Below are 25,170 nucleotides of genomic sequence, written 5' to 3' on the forward strand. Positions count from 1 at the left end.
ACCTGGTTCACTCTTTGTCCAGTTTGCCCTCCAGGGTGCTCTGGTGGGCGCCTGCAGCTTGTCCTGCCTGAGCTGGTTTGTATCGTTCATGGTGGAAAAAAAATACCTAAAACATACTATAAAAGGAAAACACACTGTACACATCGCCAGAAAAGCAAGGCCCTCGTTTGAGCTTTGAGACAGGCCAGATGCTAACATCTGTAAGGAAGATCTGAAGTTTGTAAGTACACAGCCTTTCTTTGAGTTGTCCTTTGACCTTCACATACACACACCACACACACACACACACACACACATACACGAGCGCACAGACACACAGTGTATGCAATAAAATATTGTGACAATATCAAAATGCCAAGTGTTATATATAAAGTGTTTGCCTTGTGCCTGGTATTAACTTGGTTTGCAGAAACACTTTTCCTAGCCAAACCCTGTATGATAGACATCATTTCCCCTCATTGTCTCACCCCCCTCGCCTCCTTTCGGCACTGGGGTCTGAACCCCAGGGCATGGCTTGCTAGGCAAATGCTGCCACTGAGCTATACCTTTGCCCCTATTTTGCATAGAAATATGGAAATATGGAAGCTGAGGCATAGAAAGGTCATAGACAGTTGCTTCCAGGTAGTAAGTGGCACGCATGGGTCTTGAACGCATGCAGTCCAGGTTCAAGATCTGGACTTCCTATTTTATTTGAGATGAAATCCTGCTATACAGCCCAAACTGGCCTCAAACCTATCATCCTCCTGCCTCAGCCTCCTGAGCACTGGAATTCTAGGTGTGTGCTACCACAGAAAGCAAGGGACTGGGTTTTAATACATAAATGTTTTAAAGTATTGAAAACGATTTTAACTCATTTAATTATGAAAATCTGGTGACTGAATTACATATTTTTAATTGTTTCAAAGTCATTTCTGTTCCTGATGGGGTTTCAGGACATGCTACTCTAAATATGCCTCTTTGGTGTGTTGGTGCCCATTGTCTTAGGGAGGAAGGCACTGAAAAACAGTGGACACAGAGCAGTTTTCTCTGGAATGTTCTTGTCTTCTGAAAGATGGACCCTCCAGCTGGAGGACTGTTAGACCCTCCCTGGAGTGAGCAACTGGGAAGAGTGGTCAGGCCACTCCCTGACAAACCTCCCCACAACTAAAACACCTCCCATCTACTCTCCTAAGGGCCAATCCTCGTCCCTAACAGTCCTTCACTGTCCCCTAAGTGGCCTTTATTTCCTGCCCTTCTCCCGATTTAAACTGATAACAAAACTTCTTGAATCAGGCCACAGGGAAGATTTTGCTCTCACGGTCCACCATGCCTTTCACGTAGGCATATATGCCATCCTCAAACATGAACACGTTTGTATGCGCGTCCTCTTGTCTGTCTGCCTGTTGTGAGTTTATCTCAAATTCAACACCAAACCTGAGGAAAGTCTGAGGCAGTTTAAACAAGAACCCCCCCCCACACACCCCCATTTGCTCTTTGGCTTGAGGTCGCATGTTCAGTAACAGCCCCTCCTTCCAGAATCCAGAGGGAACTGTGCAGGAGTGGTCTCTTGCCCAGCAAGAACTTCTGGAAGGGGTCTGGAGAAGTCCTGAAGTTTCTTTCGAGGCTTTTCACATCGTTTCATTGCCCAGGATGAAGTCCAAGCCCTGTGCATACCTGACACACACAGTGTGCCACAGAGCGCCCAAATCCCCACCCTCGGGTCACCTCCTGACGTGGCCTTCGGTTGACAAGAAGCCCAGCGGTCTGCTTTGGTCACTGATAACATTCAGCATCTTACATAGATCAAGTCACAGACCTAACTAGCATTATATTTGTGGTTAGTACATCAAGACAGTCCTCAGACACAAAGCAGGACAGAGGTCTCACAAGGAAATGCCTTAACTCTGAGAGGTTAGCCCCAGGAAACGTTTCTGTGACACTGGGGATCCAAACTTGGGGCTTTCTTCATGCTAGATGAGCGCTCTGTCTACTGAACACGGCCAGCATCTCGGGAGGAGGGCGCAGTTCAAAGGGTTAAGGCAGCACAAGCTTCCTTATCGCAATGATGCAGGCAGAGACTGCCCAAGATGCGGGGAACTGACCATTCGAGGTGACAGTTGGCACGCGTGATTCCGGTTTGGTCTGGTCTGCTAGAGCAGAATCCTAGGGTTCTGTAGTTGTTTAACAAGGCTGAGCTCCTCTCCTGCCACCAGCCCCACCCTAGCGGCACAGGGAAAAGTAGAAGATTGGCCAAGGCTCCGCACGGACTGTTCCACTCGGTTGCTGCAGGATTCGGTTGAAACCCAAGGCTGTGATCTGGAGGCATCTGCTAAGTGCCAGTTTTCTACCTGTTATCTTTGCTTCTTGGGTAACTAGAAAAACAGCTGTTCTGTAGTGCTGACCAGAGGGGGAAAGGAAACAAAAAAATCCCTGACCCCTGTTTCCTGTTGGATTGTGAAACAAAAAAGGTAAATATTTAAGTCAGCGTGGCCCTCTCAGAACAATCGGCCCCATTGTGACGTGACTGAGTGCTGGAGTCTTTTTTTTTTTTTATACAAGCTCTTTCCAGTTAGAGAAACTGAACAAAAGAAAAGGACAACCTAGGCTGGGGCCACTAGAGTAGAGGCAGACACATCCCCTGGGACATGCTTTGGGGACAGCTCAGACCTTTTCAGAATCAATGCTGGAGTGGAGTGTCCTTGGGTTCCCTGGAATCATTTTCTTTTCCTTTCTTTCTCCCCTCACCCCGACCGTGTGTGTGTGTGTGTGTGTGTGTGTGTGTGTGTGTGTGTCCGTGTGTCCGTGTGTCCGTTTTTTCGAGACAGTGTCTCTCCGTGTACTTTTGTTGTCCGGGAACTTGATTTGATTTGTAGATCCGACTGGCCTTGAACTCACGGAAATCTGCCTGCCTACCTGCTTGCCTTCCAAATGCTGGGATCAAAGGTGTGCGCCACCACACACACACACACACACACACACACACACACACACACACACACGGACAGAGTCACGTTCGTTAAGGACTTTAAGGAAACTGCCAGAGCTTTAGAAGCCGGGAAGCACAGCAGCCCGGAAGGGATGAGGATTCCTGTCTCCTCAGATCCATACTCCTGTTCACACTCGCTGACTACGGTCCCCAGCCCTGTGCTCATCAGCCTTGGCAGTGAGCACTCTGGTGTTCTCTGATGATGATTATTACTTCTTTTGGTAGGGTCTCAAATAGCCTGGCTAGCTTCCAGCCCACTGCACAGTCAAGGACGGCAGTGCAGGGCTCACAGGTAGGCTCCACCACATCTGGTTTATGTGGTGCCGGGGACAGACCCCAGTGCTTCATTCCTGCTGATCAAGCAACCCCACCAAGGGAACCACAGCTGCAGCTCAGCTTCCTTCCTGTCTGGGTCTCTTCTCTACAGGCCCTTCAGGGAACATGCTGATCCATGGCCGTGGCCTTTTGGTCAGTGCTCTGCGAAGTCTTGAAAGAGAGGGGCAGCAAAGCCGTGCAAGGTTCTAAGAGCTCCACCCGAACCCAGGGCAGGAGACTCAGGGGCACAAGCTTGGTCTCCATCCCTGCATGACCCGATGTGATGGCCAAAGCTACGGAAGAGACTTCTTTGGAGCTCTTCACAGGCCACTGCTTATTTGGGACCTGCATTTACTTGGGATTGTGCCAAGCGCTGGGGACATAAGGACCAGGCCAGGCCAGTTCTCTAACAGAAACCCGTCTTTAGAGAGTTGGTGAGTTGCATGCAGGGTTCTGTGAAATGTTTCACGCCTGAGACAGATGGCTAACTGAGGGATCCATTACCACATCAACGTGGATGCTGGCTGCCAGGTTTCCCTGCATCCCTCAGTCCCTAGCTGTTACAGAGTCCTCCTGGCAGGCACACCCTGTCCTGACTTCTACCCTAAACTTCTCCAGCCCAGGGGCTGGCCTGCCCTTCCCCTGGACAGTCTTCCCTTGGTTGCCCATCCTCTTTTGGGGCCTCTTAACTACTGCACCTGATCCCCCTCTCACCTCTTCTTCCCCCCTCCTCACAGGGCTCAGGGTCACATCCACTCTGAACTCTCCCAGATGTCTCTGGCTATGTCCTCCCTTTTATCTACAGTAAACTTTCTCTTCTACCCATACCTAGGAGCAGTCATGGCCTTTCCTCTTTATTTCTTTCTCTCTCTCTCTTTTAATTCAGAAACCTTAACCTGGACTTGGGGGTGTCACTGAGTGGAGAATGAGGCACCCAGGCTTGGGCGTCTCCCCCTCACTGCTGGTTTCGTATCTAGGGGAGCACATCCTGAGGTCCTGAATAACCCCCTTAGATAGTGTACCTACAAAAATCCTTCTGAGCCGGGCGGTGGTGGTGCACGCCTTTAATCCCAGCACTCGGGAGGCAGAGGCAGGCGGATCTCTGTGAGTTCGAGGCCAGCCTCGTCTACAAGAGCTAGTTCCAGGACAGGAAGGACAGGAACCAAAAAAGCTACGGAGAAACCCTGTCTCGAAAATCCAAAAAAAAAAAAATCCTTCTGAGCCATTTAAGAGTTGGGGAGGTCATGCTAGGTCTGTAGTTCAGGGGTACAGCGTGTGCCTAGTGTGTGTGAGGCCCCAATTTAGGTCTCCAGTATTGCCAGAGACGGGGAGGGGGGAATCTTGACTCAAAGTTGCAGTACAATTCTTGGGATGGGAGGAGGCTCCAGGGTAAGGAGTACTTGCTGCACAAACATGAGGTCATACGTTCAAAGCCCCAGAACCCACGAGAAAGCCAGATATGATCACGTACTTCTGTAACCCCAGCACTTCAGAAGAAGAGACAGGAGGATTGCCAGGGTTTGCTGGCTCAGACCTGGTGCCAGGGTCAATGAGAGACCCTGTCTCAAGGGAATAAGGTAGAGTGCAATCCTGTAGGGTACCTGCTGTCCCCCCCCCCCCCCGTGTGCTCACACAGACGTCTGTACTCCCTCCCCCATGTGCTCACACAGGCATCTGTACTCTCATATACAGCAAGCGCGTGCGTGCGCACATGACACACACACAGAGTTGAGTAATCAGCCCTTGAGGTTGGTCCTTGAGTCCCGAACACTGAATCCTTTTACATACAGGCTGGCAGCCATCAACACCAGGAAATGATCCTCTCAGCAACTCAAGGCCACCCTTGAATCCTGAGACCCCACTCAAGTTTTGTCACTTGTCCCATAATGTCCTTTATGTCTACTCACAAATACATTGAGTCATTTCCTTGTCTTTCCCTGACCTTCATGACCCAGCCACTTTTGGAGATACTGGGACAGTCGCCTTGTCAGGGTGCGCCTCGGCGTTTGACATCTAAAGCTTCCGAGTGGCTGGGGCCGAGCCGTCCCTTACAGGAACCGCAGAGACACGGCAGCGTGAATGCCAGCTGACTTGTCTTCTGACATGCAATGCCAAGCTTGGATTTGCCACCGTGTCAACCACCTGATGAGGTGGCACATGCCAGACGTCATCTGGGAAGCTGGCCTCATCCCTGTGTCACAGATACAGGTCATACAACGCATGTTGTCCTTGTCAGACCGAACGTGCCTCATGCTCTCTCTCTGGCCGCTGGTACTTACCTGGCTCCATCTGTTTTGGTGTTCAGTCCCATCCTATAGAGTTGGTCATCCTTCCGGCGGCAGTCCAGGTTCTTTGGACGGTCCTGTTCTGTGGACTACAGAGACACCCTAGCTCAGGTGTCCTGCTCAGGTGTCCTCTCCCTGTCTGGCCCTGGAACACACTGTCCCTCCCAATGACTGTAAGCAGGGAATGGCATTTGAGATCCAGGTCTAGGGATCAGGGTGCTTGTCACAGAGCGGCTGTTGCTGCAGCGATGTCTTGGGAGATGGGCTAGAGGGCAGATGTGGACAGTGCACATCTGTTTTGCTTGGCACCTCTGAGTTTTGTCCAGAAATACAGATTCCTTCTCTTTCCACATCTGTACCTCCTTCCCCCCAAAGAATAACCATCCCCATCATACTAAGGCTGGGCCTTTATGTGGTTACTTGTACCCCCACACAGGACACCCTCCTCACCCTGGTTGGCTCAGTCTGGGGACCAGGACTCTTGACTCCACTCACACCAGGGTCCCATGGATGGCCGCTTGTCCTGCTCTTGGGTTTAGTGACCACCACCATGGATCTCCCGTTTCGAGAACTCCTCCTTACTGCAGCCCCCCACAACCCAGGCTGTGGCACCTCCACAGACAGAAACGGAAGTGAAGAAGAAGGGGAGAAGAAAAGAGAAAAAGACAGGGGTGGAGGAAACCGAGTGAGGGTGCGGGGACAGGTAGGGGTGGGGGAGGAAGAGCTCCCCTACGTTTATCCTTTTGAAGCATTGCACGCTCTATGATTGCGTCAGAGCTCCTGCTTACGCAGCCCGCGCAGGTGCCCCACGCCAGCCCCTCTCCCAGGCTCTCTTTCGTTGCCTATCCACCCTTCCATCTCCTACCATCTGGACCCAACAGCCCGGCATCCCACCTTCCATCTCAGAATTGGCGCCAGGATACAGGTCCAGACTGACCTGTCCATCAGCCTCATTGAGAACACTTCCAGGAAAAGAATGGGGGATTTTAGCCTCTCCAGAGGGCCACAAAGACCACGGGCACAAGAAGTGTGTCATTCCAGGCCGTCATTAGATCCCCTCTTTGAAGGACTGACAGAGCCACAGGGCATTTTAAGATTGTGTCTATTGTGAAAAAATGGAGACGTGAGCCTTATCTTTTATCTCATATCCAGGAATTTCCATCCTTCCAGTACTCATTACCTCACTATCGTAATTCCATGAAGCTGCAGCTGATTAAGGATGTCGGATACAAATGTGACTAAATTAGTGTCAGGGACACTGAAAAGATTTAAAAAGTGTAAAGTTAATGATGGCATTCCAAAAGGAAGCTTGCACTGCTATGCCTCATCTCATAGCCACCCACAAAGAACAACTCCACACGCAACAGCGAGGGCCGGGGTGTGTTCAGCTGACATCCTGGCTCACATGCCGATGCCACCTCTCATGCTCCCTTGAGAAGAGGTAGGTTTTCTGGACCTCCTGCAAGTTGTCCTCGGACCTCCACCTGCACACAGTGGTGTGTGCTGCGTGTGCCCACATACATGACACACACACAGTAAACAAAGAAATGTCATTTTAAAAATTTAACAATAATTTAAAATATTCCACAGCCCATTTCTTCTTGATTAAAAAAAATCAGCTTATATTAGTTTCTGACTTTACTGATTTTGCATTTTAATGAACATTGATTATTTTTTCAACACCAGATATGCTCTTCTGTTTAATACTGTCCGTCCATCTAATATGCTTCCTATTTTAAAAACACTTTGAAGAATCCAGGAAGAAGGGAAAAGAAAGAGGGAGGGAGTGGAATTTGCTCAAAAATCCTAGACCCTCCTACTGAGGCCCTAAAATAACCCCCATGTGAGCTGGCTAAAAGGACATAAAACAGACTCCTTTCTAAGATGTTCAGCCATGGAGCATTTGTGAACAAAACCACGGCTCCTGCTGCGTCCTCCGCCCTCCTGTTTTGGTTGGCGCCAGGCCAGCACCTACTCTTCTCTCCTAACCAAAAACATGGCCAGGACAAAGAAAACTTTCTACAGTTTCCCCTCTCAAAGTCTTGTATCTCAATCCCTAATGCAGTTTACGGGGTACCTTTTAAAACCTGCACCCTGAGTCTGAATCCCTGCCCTTTGCAGGCCTTTGAAATAGCCAGCAGCTTAGAGGATTCTCAGAGTTCCGAGGCCATAGGCTGGTTGGTTTGTTTTCAGTCTTGTTTATAGGAACAAGACCAGCTCACACACGCCCAAGCCTCTTACTCTCAGTCAGAGTAACCGTAAGGGTTAATTGGTTTCTTCTGGGGAGTGCATGGTAGCAATCAGCCCCAGGTTTTCCTCCGTCTCCTAACCCTCATCCTTAGCAAGAAAGAGCTGAAGACTTTTCCGGTTATGCAACTTGGGGAGTGGGAGTGGGAGAGGTGACAGGGGTGGGAGGGGTGACGGGTGGGGGGGGGGAAGGAGGGATGGGAGGGGTGGGAGGGGTGGTGGGTAGGAGGGATAAGAGGTGGAGAGGTGATGGGTGGGAGGGGGAAGGGGTAGAGGGGGTGATGGGGGAAAGGGATAGAAGGGTGATGGGTGAGAGGGGGGACAGGGTGGCAAGGATGCTGGGCAGCTCAGCTCTTCAGGATCTGCTTCATTTTCTTAGGTCTCCCCTAGTTGGTTTTGTTTCTTTTTCATGAAATATTTCCAATCAAGAGAGTGGAAAAGGTGGTCAGCCGCAGAGTGCTTGCCTAATGCACGCGAGGTTTGCACAGCACAGAAGACAAGCATACGGCCCATCCTGCTTTCAGTGCTGTATGTTTTTCTCCAAATCCCAACACATTCTTTTAAGTAGTTAAAGCAAATTCTAAATGGGCTATTGTTTTACCCCTAAAGCCTTTGGAATGTACCTGCAGCAGATGCCATTCCTGCCCCTGGCGTCAACTCAATATCATTATCAACCTAACAAGTGAGAAAAGTCTTTGGCTAGTTGCTTCGTCGGTTAGACTGACCACAGCTTCGGGCCAGCAGAAATGGTCTGTGGGGAGACCAGGTCAGGGGATGGGGACGCTGAAGGAGAACGGATGAAACCTGTGGACAGCTGTGTGTTGATATTTTGTTTGTGATCTAACAAATAAAGCTTGCAGAGCTAAGCCACCAGTTAGCCATAGAGGCCAGGCAGGGTGACACACACCTTTAATCCTAGCACTTGGGAGGGAGAGGCAGACAGATCTCTGTGAGTTCAAGGCCACCCTGGGGTACACGAGATTGATCCAGTCTAAAAAAGAAAGCCACACGGTGGTGGCTCACACCTTTAACCCCACTACTTGGGAGTCACATGCTTTAATCCCAGCACCAGGAAGGTGGAGACAGGAAGGGGTATGGCTGGGCAGAGAGAGGAGTACGAGGCAGGAGGAGACAGGAGCTCGGCACATTCAGTCTGAGGGTTCCTAGAGACAGGATCTTGCCCACTTTGGTTTGAGAAAAAGGTAGAGGTAAAATGTCTTTCTAGTGGCTCCTTTACTTCTCTGATCTTTCAGCATTTACCTCAATATCTGACTCTGGGTTTTTATTACTAAGACGAATTAGAGTTCACGCTACATAGCTGTGTGCCCGTCTGCCCACCACACTTCACCCAGTCTCTGAAACTTCCCCGGGACCACTTCTAACCTGAGAGTTGACAGAGAAAAGGTTTGGGGACTCAACTACAAGTCACCATCACTTTATACCTAGCCTATTTCTCATGTTTTCCTGTTTCTCCGTGAGTGTGTGTATATGCATGTGTGTGCACACACACGTATGTATGTTTTTTTTTAAATATTTATTTATTTATTTATTATGTATACAATAGTCTGTCTGTGTGTATGCCTGCAGGTCAGAAGAAGGCACCAAACCCCATTACAGATGGTTGTGAGCCACCATGTGGTTGCTGGGAATTGAACTCGGGACCTTTGGAAGAGCAGGCAATGCTCTTAACCTCTGAGCCATCTCAGTGTCCCTGACACTAATTTAGTGTGTGTGTGTGTGTGTGTGTGTGTGTGTGGTGGCCAGAGGTCAACTTCAGGTGTTCCTCAGGCATTGTTCATCTTGTGGTTTAAGACATCGCCTTAGGACTGCCAGATAGCCCACACCAGCTAGCCAGGAAGCCCCAGGATTTAATAATCTGCAATACTCATAAGGGTTTTTTTCCCTAAACTTAGGTATATAAGTGGCTGCTGTATGTCTGTGTACTGCGTATGTACAAATGCCTGAAGAGACCTGAAAACCAGATCCCATAGATTCTGAGTTACGGGCAGTTAGGAGCCACTTGACGTGGTTGCTGGGAACTGAACCTGGGTCCTCTGCAAGAGCGACCACTGCTCTTACCTCCTGAGCACTTGCTGGTTTTTGTGGGTGCTGGCTTGACAAGCACATTTCAGGCTGAGCCGTACCTCCCAAGTCCTCCTACAATGAGTTTTCACAGCTGCTCTGTCCACAGTGGGGTCGGAACCGGACCCACGCATCTCCTTGGACTGCAGTTTCGTGACTCCTCCTCTCTTTCTCACAGCCATGTTAGCTGGAACTGGAATGCTTTTCCTGTGGGAACCCCCACCCCCCACGCTTGACTTTGGCCAGCTCTGTCCTCCTGGTGTGGTGACGGCTACGCTCAGAGGCTCAAGGGGCTGACATCTTGCCTTTGTTTGGCCAAACAGATCTTGGGTTCCTTTGCCTTTGAGCTGTCTTTAGGCCTCTATGTCGTCGTAGGCATCTGTGGTTGCTAGACGCCAGGAAGAAGCCCGTGTATGGTCCACCTGGCCAGCAACTCCACTTTCTTAATCCCCGAGTGTGAGCAGACCACGTAAGGAATAATGTTCCAGGGAGAAATTCCATCAATAGAATTGTAACTCTCCTGGCCTCAGGCCTACGTGAGTCCCCTCCGCAGCCTTGGTGGCCCACGTGCAGCCTCTGCCGTCAGCTTCTGAGCTTCCTTGCCAGGTGGTGCCAGCTCCCCATAGACCCACGTGAGTGTTTCTGCTGGATGAACATCTGAAATGACACTGCCTGTGTCCCCTCCCCGCTAGCAGGCTGAGCTCTCTATGGAACCAAGGCTTGGGAAGTTGCTAGAAAACAAGGCCCCTTCTCCCCCAGGGCAGCAGTTTACAGACACCAAGAACACGCTCCATGGACTTCCTAAGGGGCCAAGTGATTGATTTTTGAGACAGGGTTTCTCCGTAGCTTTTTGGTTCCTGTCCTGGAACTAGCTCCTCTAGAACAGGCAGGCCTCAAACTCACAGAGATCTGCCTGCCTCTGCCTCCCGAGTGCTGGGATTAAAGGCGTGCGCCACCACCGCCTGGCTCAACTCACGGCTTTTGATTGAGAAAATGTTTAACTCCCTTGTTCCTTCAGCCAAACTTAACTTTAGCAAGGCTATGTGTTCCTTCCCTCGAGGGAAGAAACCAGAACGGGTGACCAGGTTCCTCGAACTCAAAGCCTCCAGATACCCGGTGCTATGGGAAGTCTGTTCCCTGGTCCGCTGGGAATGACACCCTTTCTTCTGCATGCCTGAAACCTTCAGGTGGCCACAGCCAGCGGTGATACACAGATTAATAAAAGTGGGTTAAATTAAGATGTAAGAGCAAGCTAGGTATACACCTGGGTCATTGGCCAAACAGTGTTGTAATTAATATAGTTTCTGTGTGATTATTCGGGTCTGGGTGGCCAAGTGTTCTCCATTTACAGTGTGGTCAATCATTTCTTTCAGTTAAAGTCAGAGGTAACAGCAGTTTCCTCTTATTATATAGATGCTTATCATATCGGGACTTAAAAAAAAACAAAACAAAACAAATAACAAAAACAAAAACTTGGGGCTGGAAAGATGGCTGAGCGGTTAAGAGCACTTGCTTGTTCCTCTTGCAGAGGACCCGGGTTCAGTTCCCAACACCCACGTGGTGACTCATAACCCATCTGTAAGTCCAGTCACAAGAAATTCAATGTCCTTTTCTGGCCTAGGCAGGTGGTGCACATCCATACAGGCAGGCAAAACACTTACACGCGCACACACACACACACGTGTACCCCTTTAACATCTAAATAGCTAAAACTTTGGATATAAAGGAATTCACTTGAAAGCCCGGTTTAATCAGCTTTCGGAAAAGCCAGCAAGGAAGTCGGGGCGCCTGTACTGAAAGTCCCCACTTAGCACATTCCAGAGCAGAGCTGCTTTCCTAGGAAGGGCAGACAGCAGAGAGCACAGGGGCAGCGAAACGAGGTCATTTGGTTCTGAGCGCCAGAGCTGTGTTTCCACAGCTGTGCTTTCTGCGGCTCTCTGGGGAGAACTGGTTTTAGCTCCGCTCGGCCCAGGAACCACGTGACTGAGGCTCTCAGGTCTGGAGCAGCTGACCACAGCTGTGGACGTGGACAGGGAGTAAGCAACAGCCAACGATCACAGGCAGCCCCTTCAGTCTGAGGGCTCCAGGGAGCCCCAGAAAGATCTGGGAGGAAATGAAGCTGCTCACAGTGGTTGAGCGAGCCGCATCACAAGAGCGGCTCAAAATGTTGTTTAAATCTCTCTTACTTAATACACTGTTGGGATAGGAATGAAGCTCAGCGGTATAGTGGATGCTTAGAAATGAACAAACAAACTAAAACCTCCGTGTTTAAATAAAATAGCATGCGAATTTCTGAACAATTCATTAAACTAAGCTTGTGTTTTATTTTGGCGTCTGTGTGTATGTGTGAATGTGGTATGTGCACATCTCTGTGTGGGGAATGGGGGGGGGGGAGTGTGAGTGTAGAGGCCAGAGGAGGAAGCTGGCCTCTGGCTTTATCATTCTACCTTATTCCTTTGAGGCCGGGTCTTTCAAGAGCCTGGAACTGGACTGGCAACCAGCAAGTCCCAGCAATCCTCCCCTGTCTCCACCCCTTACAGTGTGTAGGCAGCCATGTTCTGCATTTTACATGGATGCTGGGTATCCGATCTCAGGTCCCTGAGCTCATGTAGCCAGTGTTCTTACCGCTGCACCATCTCTCCACCCCCTCACCTATTATTCTTTGCTTTATTTTTTGATTTTTAATTTCTATTTTTTTATGCATAGGGATGTTTTGCCTGCATATATGCCTGTGCATCATCTGCATGCCTGGTGGCTGTGGAGGCCAGAAGAGGGTGCTGGATCCCCTGGAACTGGAGTCACAGATGATTGTGAGCCGCCACATGGATGCTGGGAATCAAACCCAGGTCCTGTGAGTAGCCGTCAGTACCCTTACCTGTTGTGCCATCTTTCTGGCCCCTTGTTAGAAATAGTTAATTAATTACTTTTTTTGAGACAGAATCTCACTATGTAGCCCTAGCTGGCCTGGAACTCTCTAGGTAGACCAAGATGGCCTCAAACTCCCAGAGATCCACCGGCCCCTGTCTCCTGAGGACTGGCTGGGATTAAAAGGGTAAAGCCACCACACCTTGCGTTTTTTATTTATTTTTGATGATTTACATTTTAAATACACAATTTAACTTTTAATCTATACTTGTCACGATCTGTATCGCTTCAAAGATTGCTGACAAACAATACTGTTTCCTAGCAGAAGTGACTTAACAGCAAACAATATGTCTTTCTTTGAAAGTGATCAAGTTGAAGACAATATTTGCATATAAACCTGGGTTTTATAGTCATAGTAAAAATAACCTGTTGGCCATATTCACGGCTTTGGCCCCGGTGCGCCCTCCCCAGCCCTGGCATCCTCTTTCGCTGCCCCTCACCAACCTACCATAGACGCCATCTCGGAGCACCTTGTGAGAGAGATGCTGTGGCGGACGCCGCCAGATGTGTCTGTTTGCCTCACTCTCTAGAAGACGGCTGCCCTTTAAGTTCCCGGACTTAGGAAATCTGGCACTGCTACTAAAACCAACTGTGACCAAGGAAAGCGCAGAAGAATGCATGAGGCGGATGTGGGGGAGCCCAAAGAATAGGGAAGGGAGCTGAGTCACCAGGCCTCAGGACCCCACAGGGATGTGGGATGTCCGTTGTCTTCTAAGGGCCTGGTACCTGTTCCATTTGCCTCTTCTGTCTGCAGCCATCCTGAGCTGGCAGCCCTGGTGGTCTTGTCTGTGGTCTCAACCCAGCCAAGTCTACATACAGCCCACCAGGATCTCAGTCTCCCTAGGCAACAGGAGAGCAGTACAGCCCCTGGGGCGTGTTTCCTGGGCTTCTCCTGCTCCAGCTATGGGATGGCAGGCCTGAGAGCAGCCATCCTCCTGTTCCTAGCCTTGTGTGGGAGACCCTGCGGCCACCTGACTTCACAGTATAAGATCCGTCCTTCGCTGGGACTGAATATCTGGCACAAACAACATGGCAGGGCATGGCGGGGGCGAGGGGGGGGCATGGATTTGTTTTAGCTCTCAGTTTCTTGTTTCAGTTTGTGGCTTCTTGTCCCCAGTGGGGAGGGGCAGGAGACTGTGACAGTGGAAGGTTGGGGTGACCAGAGGCACTTCTTGCCCAGTGGCAGGCAGGAGGAGGTAGGGAGCCAGAAAGGGACCAGGAACAAAACTACTTCCCCATCCATGACCTATGTCCTCCCTCTAGCTCTATCTTCTAAGGTAACTGTTCAACTCATGAGTCATGACCCCCTTTGGGGGGATGACAACCCTTTCATGGGGGTCACCCAAGACCATCGGAAAACACAGATACTTACATTACAATTCATAACAGTAGCAAGATTACACTTATGAAGTAACAATAAAAATAATTTTATGGCTGGAGGTCACTACAACATGAGGCACTGTCTTAAAGGGTCACAGCATTAGGAAGGTTGAGAAACACTGATCTAAGGTGACCACAACCTATCAAAAGCAAGCCACCAAGAAAGGACCAGGAGAAGAGCACAAGAGCCTGGGAGGAACATGTCACAGTTAACCCTCGATACTAACCATTCTATCCTTTGGCCTAATTACCACAAGCTCAGTTTGTTCAGGGTGGCACCATGCCCGGGGACAATACACACCTTTCTCAAAGCCTTTGTAGCGCAGGTAGGCCAGATGGCATGATTCTGAGCTGTGTGGGAGGTCTGTCTGGGATTTCTGGAAACACACAAAACAACACAAAACAAAACCAAGGGTGGGAGAAGGGAGAAATGGCTCGGCTGCCAAGGCACCTGCGGTGCAAGGCTGAAGACCTGAGTTCGATCCCCAGAACCCACGTAATGGTGGAAGGAGATGAACAATGCCACAGACTTGTCCTCTCGGCTCCACACGTGCACCCTGGCACATTACCGACCCCCAACACAGGGCATTATATACACATGCAATAATAATCATTTAAAAAATTACTCAAAAGTGCGGGCAGTGGTGGCGCACACCTTTAATCCCTGCAGAGGCAGAGGCAGGTGAATCTCTGAGTTCAAGGCCAGCCTGGTTCCCAGGGCGAGTTCCAGGACAGCCAGGACTACACAGAGAAACCCTGTCTCAGAAAAAAAAAAAAAAAAACAGAAACAAAAAGTTAATCAAAACAAGAAACAACCATTTATGTTGCCTGGAAGTTTTTTTTCTTTTAAGGGTAAGTCATGAATCTGAACGTATGTCATTAGGATTGGTGCCTTTGTTTATTCAAGAAACAACAAACCCCTCTTATTCTAATTGACTGGAAAGACGGGCCTGAGTCTAGATGAAGGCAATTTATGCCATCCGTACATCTTGTACAGGGCTGGAAAGAGAACCCAAGCCAAATACTTCTGAAAACAGTTTCCTAAGGACAAAGTTTAAAGCAGGCCTCTGTGGCGGCTGCGGCGGATGACGGCTTTCCCTGTCTAAATAGCAGCTGGGGGAGGGGGAGGGGTCACGCAGAAGCCAGACTTAACAGGTAGCCATTATGTGGAGCCATGAAGAACCTCGAATTCCACGGTGACTCTCTGACCTCATCACCGACACTTAAATCTTCGGGTGGTTTCGGATTCCAAAAATGTACTCTTTCCGCAGCTCTTCTGCGGCTTGTCAAGAGAGAATGCTTCCAGAACCTCCCATATACAGGCAACTTGGCTCTGATATAGGAGAGCAGTGCAAAGTGTACAGGGGTTCCCGTTGCCTCTGAGAGCGCAGCTGTGCACACAGCGAGCATTGACGCTCTTAGCTTCAACTCTTTCCTAATTAATTGTATGTGTGTGTGTGTGTGCGTGCGTGCGTGCGTGTGTGTGTGTGTGTGTGTGGTATGCATGAGTCTGTGGGTACAGGTATGCATGCTCATGGTTGTTAAAGAAGGTTAGAGGAGGCTGGGTATGGTGGCACATGTCTTTAATCCCAGCACTCTGGAGGCAGGGGCAGGTGAATGGATTCCTGTGAGTTTGAGGCTGGCCTGGTCTACAGAGTGAGTTCCAGGATAGCCACGACTGTTACAGAGAAGCCCTGTCTTAAAAAAGCAAACCAACCAAACAAAACCGCTAGAGAAGGAAGTGGGGTGTTGTTCTCTGTTCATCTCTACTGCCCTTCCTTGAGACAGGGTTTGTTAATGAACCTGGAGCCAGCCTGGAGCCAGCAACCCCTTGCTTCTGCTAGCCTGCCATACCCAGGTGTTTACATGGATTCTGGTGATCCAGACTCAGGCCCCAATGCTTGCAGAGCAAGCGCTCTTAGGCACCGAATCTCTGGCTTGTGGATGGGCACCTCTTCTCTTGCCCTCACAGGGTCTTTTCTCTGTTTGTGTCGACTCTTAGTGTCTCTTCCTTTGCTTCTAAAGACACTGGTGCCACTCTTGAGAGCAGAGGTCTGCCTCAGCCTCCCAGGCAGCAGGGACCACAGGCTCAGGCCACCAGACCCAGATGCTTCTGCAGCTGTTGCAACAGACTTGCCCATCCCTTGTTTTCTTTATTCCGCGTGGCTCTGAGTTCCCCACTGAAGGAGGTCCTGGCCCTCGATGCTCTGTACTGAACAGGGGCCTAGCAGAGGCACACGGAAGAGCCGAGGATGTGGTTTAGTGGCAGAGCCTTGGCTTAGCATGTGTAAGGCCCCAGGTTCCATCTGAAGCTCTGAGAGTGGGGGTGGGCACACAGAAGGCAAAGACTGACCCCACGTTCAGGGACGTGGAATCCATACATGGCAGGAATGTTTGAAACTGAATTGAGCCCTCTGCCCCCGTATTCATGGGTTAAAACTGGCTCTTGAACGGTGTAAACGAGGAAAAGGCGCTGGACAGGAGCCGGCATTTCTCTTTCTCTGCTTCCTCGGTGCACTGTGATCAGCTGCTTCAGACTCCTACTGCCTCGGCCTCCCGGCCAAGGACGTGAGACTGAGCCCAAGGAAGCCGTTCTCTCCTAAGTTGCTTCTGTCATAGTATCTTTTTAATATTTATTTTTATTACATGTGCATTGGTGTTGTGCCTGCATGCATGTCTGTGTAAGGGTGTGGGATTCGCTGGAACTGGGGTTACAGACAGTGGTGAGCTGCTGTGTGGGTGCTGGGACTTGAACCCGGGTCCTCTGGGAGAGAAGCTGGTGCTTTTAACCACGAGCCATCTCTCCAGCCCCTTGTCACAGTATTTTATCACAGCAACAGGAAAAGAAATTAAATCAGGCCCTGTGTCAAAACCAGAGACCACACAGAGCCCCGTGGCTAATCTGGGCAGACTGCAGTCATCCGGGTCATGTGGAGAAGGGAAGAGAGTGTGCATCACCCCAAACCCTTCCTTGACACCACAGCTGTGAGGAATTTAGCTTCACCAGTGTTTTAAAGACAAGAGTTATGGGGTTGGGGAAGTTAATTCAGCTGGTAGAGGTTCTCCAGGCACGCACAGAGCTCTGGGTTCATTCCCCAGGACCCAGGAGGTGAAAGCAGGATGGACACTCGGGAGTTCAAGGTTCTTCACAACGGGGCAGGAGATGCGCTGACCTAAGTTAGTGTGAGCCTGAGGTTAGCTCCTCGTCTGTTTTCTCACCTCGGTCCATGGGTCTGAGCGCGAAAGTGAAGGAACACATTGGCGCTGCACACAGCCCAGGCGGGCATGCTCTGAGGCAATCGGCACACAACTGAGTGTCTGTTTGGCTTGAGGGAAGAAGGGCCAGGTGGGTCTGATCAGCACCTTCCAGCCCCAGCACCCACCTGCGCTGATGAGGTCAGGCCTCCCTGGCCCTCGGAGAGGGGGCAGTGCAGACAATAGCGCATTTGCTTTGGAGGCGGAGATTGGATGCCTCCTTCAGGATCTCCAAGCTGCGTCCGAATCAAGGTGCCCTGGATGAACGGGGAAAACCAGGCTTGTTCCCTAGTGCAGCGTGACATCAGGGGGCACTTTGGGGGAAATTTACTGTAATAAGCTGATTTAGACCGTATGCTTCACAGTGCTTCCTCCCATAAAGAGAGAGTGTGTATGCCATAAAGAGAGGGTGTATGCCTCCGCCGGACCAAAGTGTGCAGACTTAGTGTGCACACAGGTCAGCTGCCCCAAGACATCACTCCTGACTTGAACCACTTGCTGCTCCAGTCATTTCTTTTCCATAACTCCGCCTTCTTTTCTCCCCTCCCCCACCTCTCTCCTTCCTTCCTTTTTCTGTCTTGGCCTCTGCAGTGCCAGAATTACTGGTGCGAGCCACCATGCTTAGCTCTCGACCATTCCTCAAAAGTCCGAGAAGTGTGACCGGAGAGATGGATCCTCCGTGAGGAGCTCTCGCTGCTCTTCCAGAGGACCCGAGTTCGGTTCCCAGCACCCACAATGGGTGTCTCACACCTGTTACTCCAGCTCCAGATATTCTGATGCCTCCTTCTGGCCTCCATGGGCACTGCACTCATGTGGCTTACATACAAATATACCACACACACACATAAATAAAAAAAATCCTTTTTATTTTTAGAGTTTAAGAGGAGCTATTAGTGAAAGTCATTTTGTGTGGCTCTGCTCAGCCTGAGTTGGCAGAAGGCACGCAGACTCCATTTTCCCTAGAGCTATGCAACACTGGATTCTGCACCAGAGGAAAGCTTGAAGCAGAGAGAGAAGATTCTGGAATGGCTCTCCTCTAAGGCAGACATGGGCAGCGGCATGAAATGACCCCCCCCCCCGGCCCCCAGACTCGGAAGCCTCTGCTCCACTGGCCGCCTCACCCCGGGCGGGCACTTACCTGACTGCCTCTCCCGTCGGCCCTGCTCTCTGCTCTCTGGATTCTGTCAGCCATTGAGCACAGGTGTTTCCAGCAGCTCTCGAACCTCCAGATAGGCTGCTACTTTTTGGTAGAGTGGGCGAGCCTAATTCTAAGGCATATCATGAGAAGGGGCCGCAAACCTGAAGTGACCCACATGTCCTCCGCGTCATAGCTGAGGCCTCATCTCTGTCAGTCGGTACATAGTTAACTCTACCCTGTGGGGCCTTATGTTCTGTACACACATCCACACATACAAGTACACAATACATACGCACATGCACACACACAAACTCACACACATGTATACGCATGTACACGAAACATGCACACATCCACATACAGGTGTGCATGCACACACACACTTGTGTGCACACATACATTCACACAGGGATGGGAGAAAGACTGAGAAAACAGGTTACCAGATCGTTTAACCACAAGGAGTGAAAGGCTCATCACAGGGACCAGAAACACTAAATCCAAATAGAAGGCAACAACGAACTGTGAGAACAAAAGTCATAAAAGAAAAATATTAATTTGCTGATTTCATCAGTAAGCATTTATGTTGCATGAATACAGAAGATCTATATTGTGCTCTAATATAAATATTAAACAATGTTAGCAAAAGTGGATGCAGTCACATTTGCAGAAATGCCTGTTCCTACATACACCCTCCCATGTGTGTCCAGTCACGATGTGATGTCTCTCCCACGTGAGTGGACCGTGGAGGCGGTCCAGCGGCTAAAACACTTACTTTATGAGGGTGAAGCCCAGAGCTCAGATCCCCAGGATACATGCAGGTGTCCTGTGGGTGTGAAGTCCTGACTGGAACGCCAGCCTCAGAAGGCAGGGACCAGCTGGCTAGTGAGACAAGTCACATGGCAAGCCCAGGGTTGGATGGAGAAGACCCCAACTCGATGAAAAATGTGGAGGAGCAGTGGGGGGTGATTTCCAATACCAGCACCGAATGTTCACGCGTGCACATGTGCACGCACACACACACACACAGCGTGCGCCTGCAGGAAAATGGAAATGTAGAGAATAGCTGGACTGTAGCCAGTGATGACAGGAAAAAACATCTACATGTGTTCAGTACAGATGCAGTAAGGTTTTGTTTGTTTTCAAAATTCCCACCCACGACTCTTTGAATCTGTAGACAGAGCTCTTGGGTACAGACGGACAGTTACAGTCACCAATGTGGAAGTAATTTATCAGGCTGATCTGTAACAGCTGGAGGCACCCCGGGGAGCTGGGAGCTGCTTGAGAAGGAGGCAGGGGGCGGCTTGTTTTTGTCTTGAAATAAACCTTTAACCCTATTGACAAAAGGAAACAAACAAACAAAACCCTTACATTTTACTGTAACAAAAGCATCGTGAAGGATTTGCTGCTTTGTGTTCGGCTCCAAGCTCCTGCTTGGATTAAGAAGCCAGGCTTAGTCCAGTCTGTGCCTGGTGAGGATTTTCTGCCCCTCAATCTCTCCACTGATAGCTGAAGCCACCACGCTTAAGTGCATAACTAACACGTAACAACAGAAATGACTTGCCACATGCTGGGGCTTCTGCAGTGTCACTAAGAGCAAAGAGTACAGGTCTGTTTGGTGGGGTGTGGGGGGGTTGAGGATGGGTACACATTTGCCTGTGTGGTGGTCAGGGGTCAACATTCAGGACCCTGTTCTCATCTTTCACCTTGTTAAAATTAGAGTAGATTTGTAAAAGGGTCAGCAGGACACTGAGCCCTACTCTGAATTCTCCAGCAAGCAGGTCGGAGGAGGGGTGGATAAGACAGGTTGGACAAGGGATAGACAGAGCAGGCCGGAGGAGGGCGGATGGGTCAGGGCCCCACTGTTCACAGGAACAGAATAGACCTGAGTGGCAGCGTAAGGAGCGACGATGCAGACTTGGACCGGAAGTTGTACGGATCGTCATTCCCTTCCAAGCCCTGAAGGACCCGCTCCCCATCACAGTCAATTGTGCAGACGGCCATGGAGCAGCTCTCCTTGGAGCTGGGGAGGTGACTTGGTCAATAAAGTGCTTGCTGCACAAGATGGAGGACCTGAGTTCCGATCCTAGAACTCTCGTAAAGCCAACAACAGGTGCACCTGTAATGCTGGTGCTGGGGAGGTGGGGACACTGGCCACACAGTCAGACCAGCTGACTCGGCAAGCGTTAAGTTCGCTGAGAGAGCTTGTCTCAGGATAATGTGGAGAGTGATAGAAGACATTTAACATCAACATCTGGCTTTCACATACGCACATGCACACATGCCCATACACACGCCTGCATACAGGAGAGTTGACTTCAATATCTGGCTGTTACATGTCTACACACGCATGCATGCAAGCACACACACATGCACAAGCACAGACATAGAGTTGACTTCAACATCCAGCTTTTGCATGCCTGTATATATGCACACACACAGACTCACGCACACACACTCACGCATGCACGCACGCACACAGGAGTTGACTTGAGGCTGGACCAGGCGTGTTGTTCTCTGTGATTCTGTGTTGAAGAGGAGGCTCCTTTCACATCTCGGTACGTGAGGCTTTGGGTTTTTATTTTGTTTTCTTTTGACAGATGACGGGCTTCTTTCATCACACTCTGTACGTCATCCAAGGCTGCCGAGAGCCCAGACATGTCAGGACTTCAGGGGCTTTGGAGAGCTGAGAGTCCCTGAACAGAGGAGAAGGCTGTCTGTGAGTGGCTGGCTCTCTGGCACACAGCGAGTTAACACTGGTGCTGACCTTCCACAGAGAAGTTAGTGATAAGCCCTCCCCTGCCACTCACATAAATTACTGCTTAGAGTTGGGCCAAATTCTAGGGCATTCATCATTGTGTCTCAGGGGGAGGAGCCCAACAGGCAACCTGACTCCAGCAGCCTGCCCATCTCCTGAGAAGATGCCTGCAAGGTGGAAGGCCCTGCTTCCCACAAAGCAGTCTGACCTAGGAGCGGAGAAACTTGGAAAGGACCCAGAAATGCTGGCCTTCGGCCTCCTCAGCATTCTCTACTCCCCAGACCCAAGCAGCCAGAGCTTCTTCACATTCGGCCCTAAGCAGTTCCCATTGGCCTGACCATCAAGCCTTTGGAGTGGACAGGAGGGCCAGAGGGATTGGCCATGGCTTTATTAGCAAATTCCTAGCATTCAGACCCTGCTCTCTGCCCTCTGTAGCCTGCACTGACATTCCAGGGGTGGAGGGTGTTTATTTTGACTGTTTAAGGATACTCACTGGGGACTATTTTGGCCCGATGCCATTTTTGAAGCATTTGTGACTAGAACGGTTAATAGGGACACTTGCTCAGGCTCTCCTGGGGTTAAGGAACCATGCCGCCTGAGGATTAATTCTGCACTGAGGACTTTGCTGTCCCACGTCACCATCATCACCACTGGCACTATTTTGAGGAGCTGGGGTTGGAGCCTGGGGCCTCATGCGTGCTGGCCAAGTGCTCTGCCACTAAGTTACCTGCCCTCTAACATACTGCTGCCTCATATGGGATCTGACAGAGTCCAGTGCTGAGACCCTGTACTGTTCGTGAGCTCCAGAGTCAATGGGTCTGGGCTTTCTTCAGCCCTCAGGGACAAAGGACTTGTTTATGGGAATCTCCGGGGCTGAGGTCTGAGCTGCCAGGAATGATGGATGAGACTTTGCCCCACCCCTATCCCAGCATCTCTGGGAGCAGTCAAGGGATGGACACACCCACAGTTACCACCCCCCTCCCAATATGAGCGCAGTATAAGAACACGTGTGAAAATGTGTCCAGCGAAACATGTTGCTTTGTATGCTAACTTAAAACATGGATTAAAAGAGAGAGAGAAATATTCTCTTCAGCTAGAAAGGTTTGTGTGTGGGGTGGGTGTGCGTTATGTGTTCATGTGTGTGTGTACACACACTCTATCTTGGAAAAGAGTATATTTCCTATGCAGGTTGTATGTGCAGCCAGAAGCATTTAAAATTATACTTGTGTCCAAAGAGCAAAAGTGTTTTTGAAATAATAGCAAAAAGCCAATAGTTTTAGAAAGGACACAGTGAAAAAAGAGAAAGCCACTAATCACACAGGCATCATTTATCACAGTTAGTGGAGAAGTTTGCAGACCCAGGCACCAGCTGACAGGACCTGCGAGGGGGGTCCCCTGATATGGGATTTCCTTCTGTATGCTGTGAATGTTTTATTACCATTGGTTAATAAAGAAGCTGCTTTAGCCTATGGCAGGGCAGAATATAGTAAGGTGGGAAATCCAACCAGAGATAGAGGAGGAAAGAAGGCAGAGTCAGGCAGACACCATGTAGTTGCTGAAGAAGAAAGACGTCAGAACCTTACCTGTAAGCCATAGCCTCACGGCAATACACAGATTGATAGAAATGGGTTAATTTAAGATACAAGAGCTAGCTAGGAATACGCCTGAGCCATTGACCAAACAGTGTTGTAATTAATGCAGTTTCTGTGTGATTATTCAGATCTGAGCAGCTGGGAAATGAAACACAGTCTCCAGTTACAGTCCCCAGCCTGTCCTTAAGTAGCCCACCTTGCATTCCATAGTGGAATTCACTGTATTCAGGAGGGTGAAAAAGTTGTAAAGACAGTAGGGCTGGAGATATGGCCCAGTCATTAAGGGCACCGAAGACTCAGGGTTTGATGGCTCGTGTCAGTCCACAACCACCTGTAACTCTAGTGCCAGGGAGTCTGACACCTCTTCTGGCCCCACAGGCTCTAAACACACATGGCACACAGACACACAACAGGCAAGACACTCTTACACATAAAATAAAATGTGAACATGTCTTGGAGACTGTGCATTCTACCGGGAGATTAACCTACAACCAACTCAAGTCTTGCTTCTTTCCCATCCCCTCCTGCAGCTGTTCTGTGCCGTCAATCAGGCCTTTTCCGGTCTTTGGAAGTCCTTGAAGAGCGCAGGAGGCATAGGGCCTGTTCTTCCAGCCAGGGAGGAACAATCGTTTCAGTCTGTCTCTCTGGGAATGCAGTTTGTCAGGGAGGGGTGGGGGTGGAAGCTGGAGCACCAGGCTCACTGCAAGTTTGGGAAGAGCCCGCCCCCTGAGCAGGCAGCTCTACCCAGCCAGCCACTCCTGCCCTGCGGGTGTCCCTGTGGTCTCACTGTGTTCCTCAGGACCTGTGCCCCAGGCTCCCTCATACAGACTAATTTTGCATTTTAAAGAGAACTCTTGGACCCAGTTGGTAAAGTGCTTGCTGTGTGAGCATGAAGTTCAACCTTCATGATTGAAATGAGTGTGCATAGTGGGTCACACTCATTTCTGCATTGGAGAAGCAGAGACAGGAGATTGGGGTGCACTGGTTAGCCAGTCTAGAACACTTGACAAATTCAGGCCAGTAAAACCCTATCTCAAAAATTTAAAAACGTGGACAGCTCCTGAGAAATGACAAGCAAGGCTGTCCCTTGGCCTCTGCACAGAAGCACATACACACATGTATATTGGCCTGCGTGTGTGTCCAACCCCCCCATCCCCCTGCCACTGACCCCAAACCTCTAGAGCTCATGATGTAGACCAGGCTGGCCTGGAACTTCAAAGAGGCCTGCTTGCTTCTGTCTCCCGAGCACTGGCGTAAAAGGCGAGCACCACCACACCCAGTTCTGCTCGCTGGTGACAAGGTGTGCTGGCTAGTTTAATGTCACCTTGACACAGCCAGAGTCATTTGAATAAAGGAGACCTCGGTTGAGACAATGCCCCCAACAGGTTAGTCTGTGGGCTAGCCTGTGGTACATTTTCTTGATGATTAACGTGGGACAGCCTTGCTCACTGTGGGTGGTGCTGCCCCTATGAGAAAGCTGGCTGAGCAAGCCTTAGGGAACAGCCAGTCCAGTCAGACACTCCTCCACTGTCTCTCTTCAGTTCCTGTTTCCTCTGCAGGTTGTGGAATCTTATCACAGCAATAAAAACACTGACGAAGACAAAAGGAAGGTACAGACTGGCTGCCTTCACGTTCAGTGCGCTTGGTGCCCTGCAGAGCTAGAGATGCTTGGTCCTCTTCCCTGGTTCCCAGCACATAGCTCATAAGATTCTGGAAATCTCAAGAATCACCACAGTATCTTTTCAATTTCTATTTATTTACTTACTGTGTGTGTTTGCGACATGTGTATGTGTATACGTGTGTGTTTGCGTGTACATGAGTATATGTGTGTATGTGCTGTGTGGAGAGGCCAGAGGTTGAGTTCAGATATCCCCCTTTATGGTTTGTCTCTATCTTCTCTGAACATACAATTGACCGATTCAGCTAGAACGGCCACCACTGAGCTCCAGGAATCTGCCTGCCTCCATTCCCCAGCCCTGGGATTACACACACACACACACACACACACACACACACACATGGTCCAGCTTGCATGTAGGAGCTGGGGATCTGAACTCGGGTCCTCACTATTTGCCCTTCAGGCATTTTATAGACTAAACTGTTTCCCCAGATTCATGCGAGTATCTTTTCTGGTTAATGATATGGGGGCCCATGGGAGCATCAAGATGGGGGCCAGTTACAAGAAAGATCTAGGCATGACTGAGAGCTGAAACTTCCATAATACTCACCCC

This window comes from Alexandromys fortis, unplaced genomic scaffold, assembly GCF_014885135.2.
Source record: "Alexandromys fortis isolate MF-2015 unplaced genomic scaffold, M_Fortis_MF-2015_v1.1 scaffold_88, whole genome shotgun sequence".
In the NCBI taxonomy this organism is placed as follows: Eukaryota; Metazoa; Chordata; class Mammalia; order Rodentia; family Cricetidae; genus Alexandromys; species Alexandromys fortis.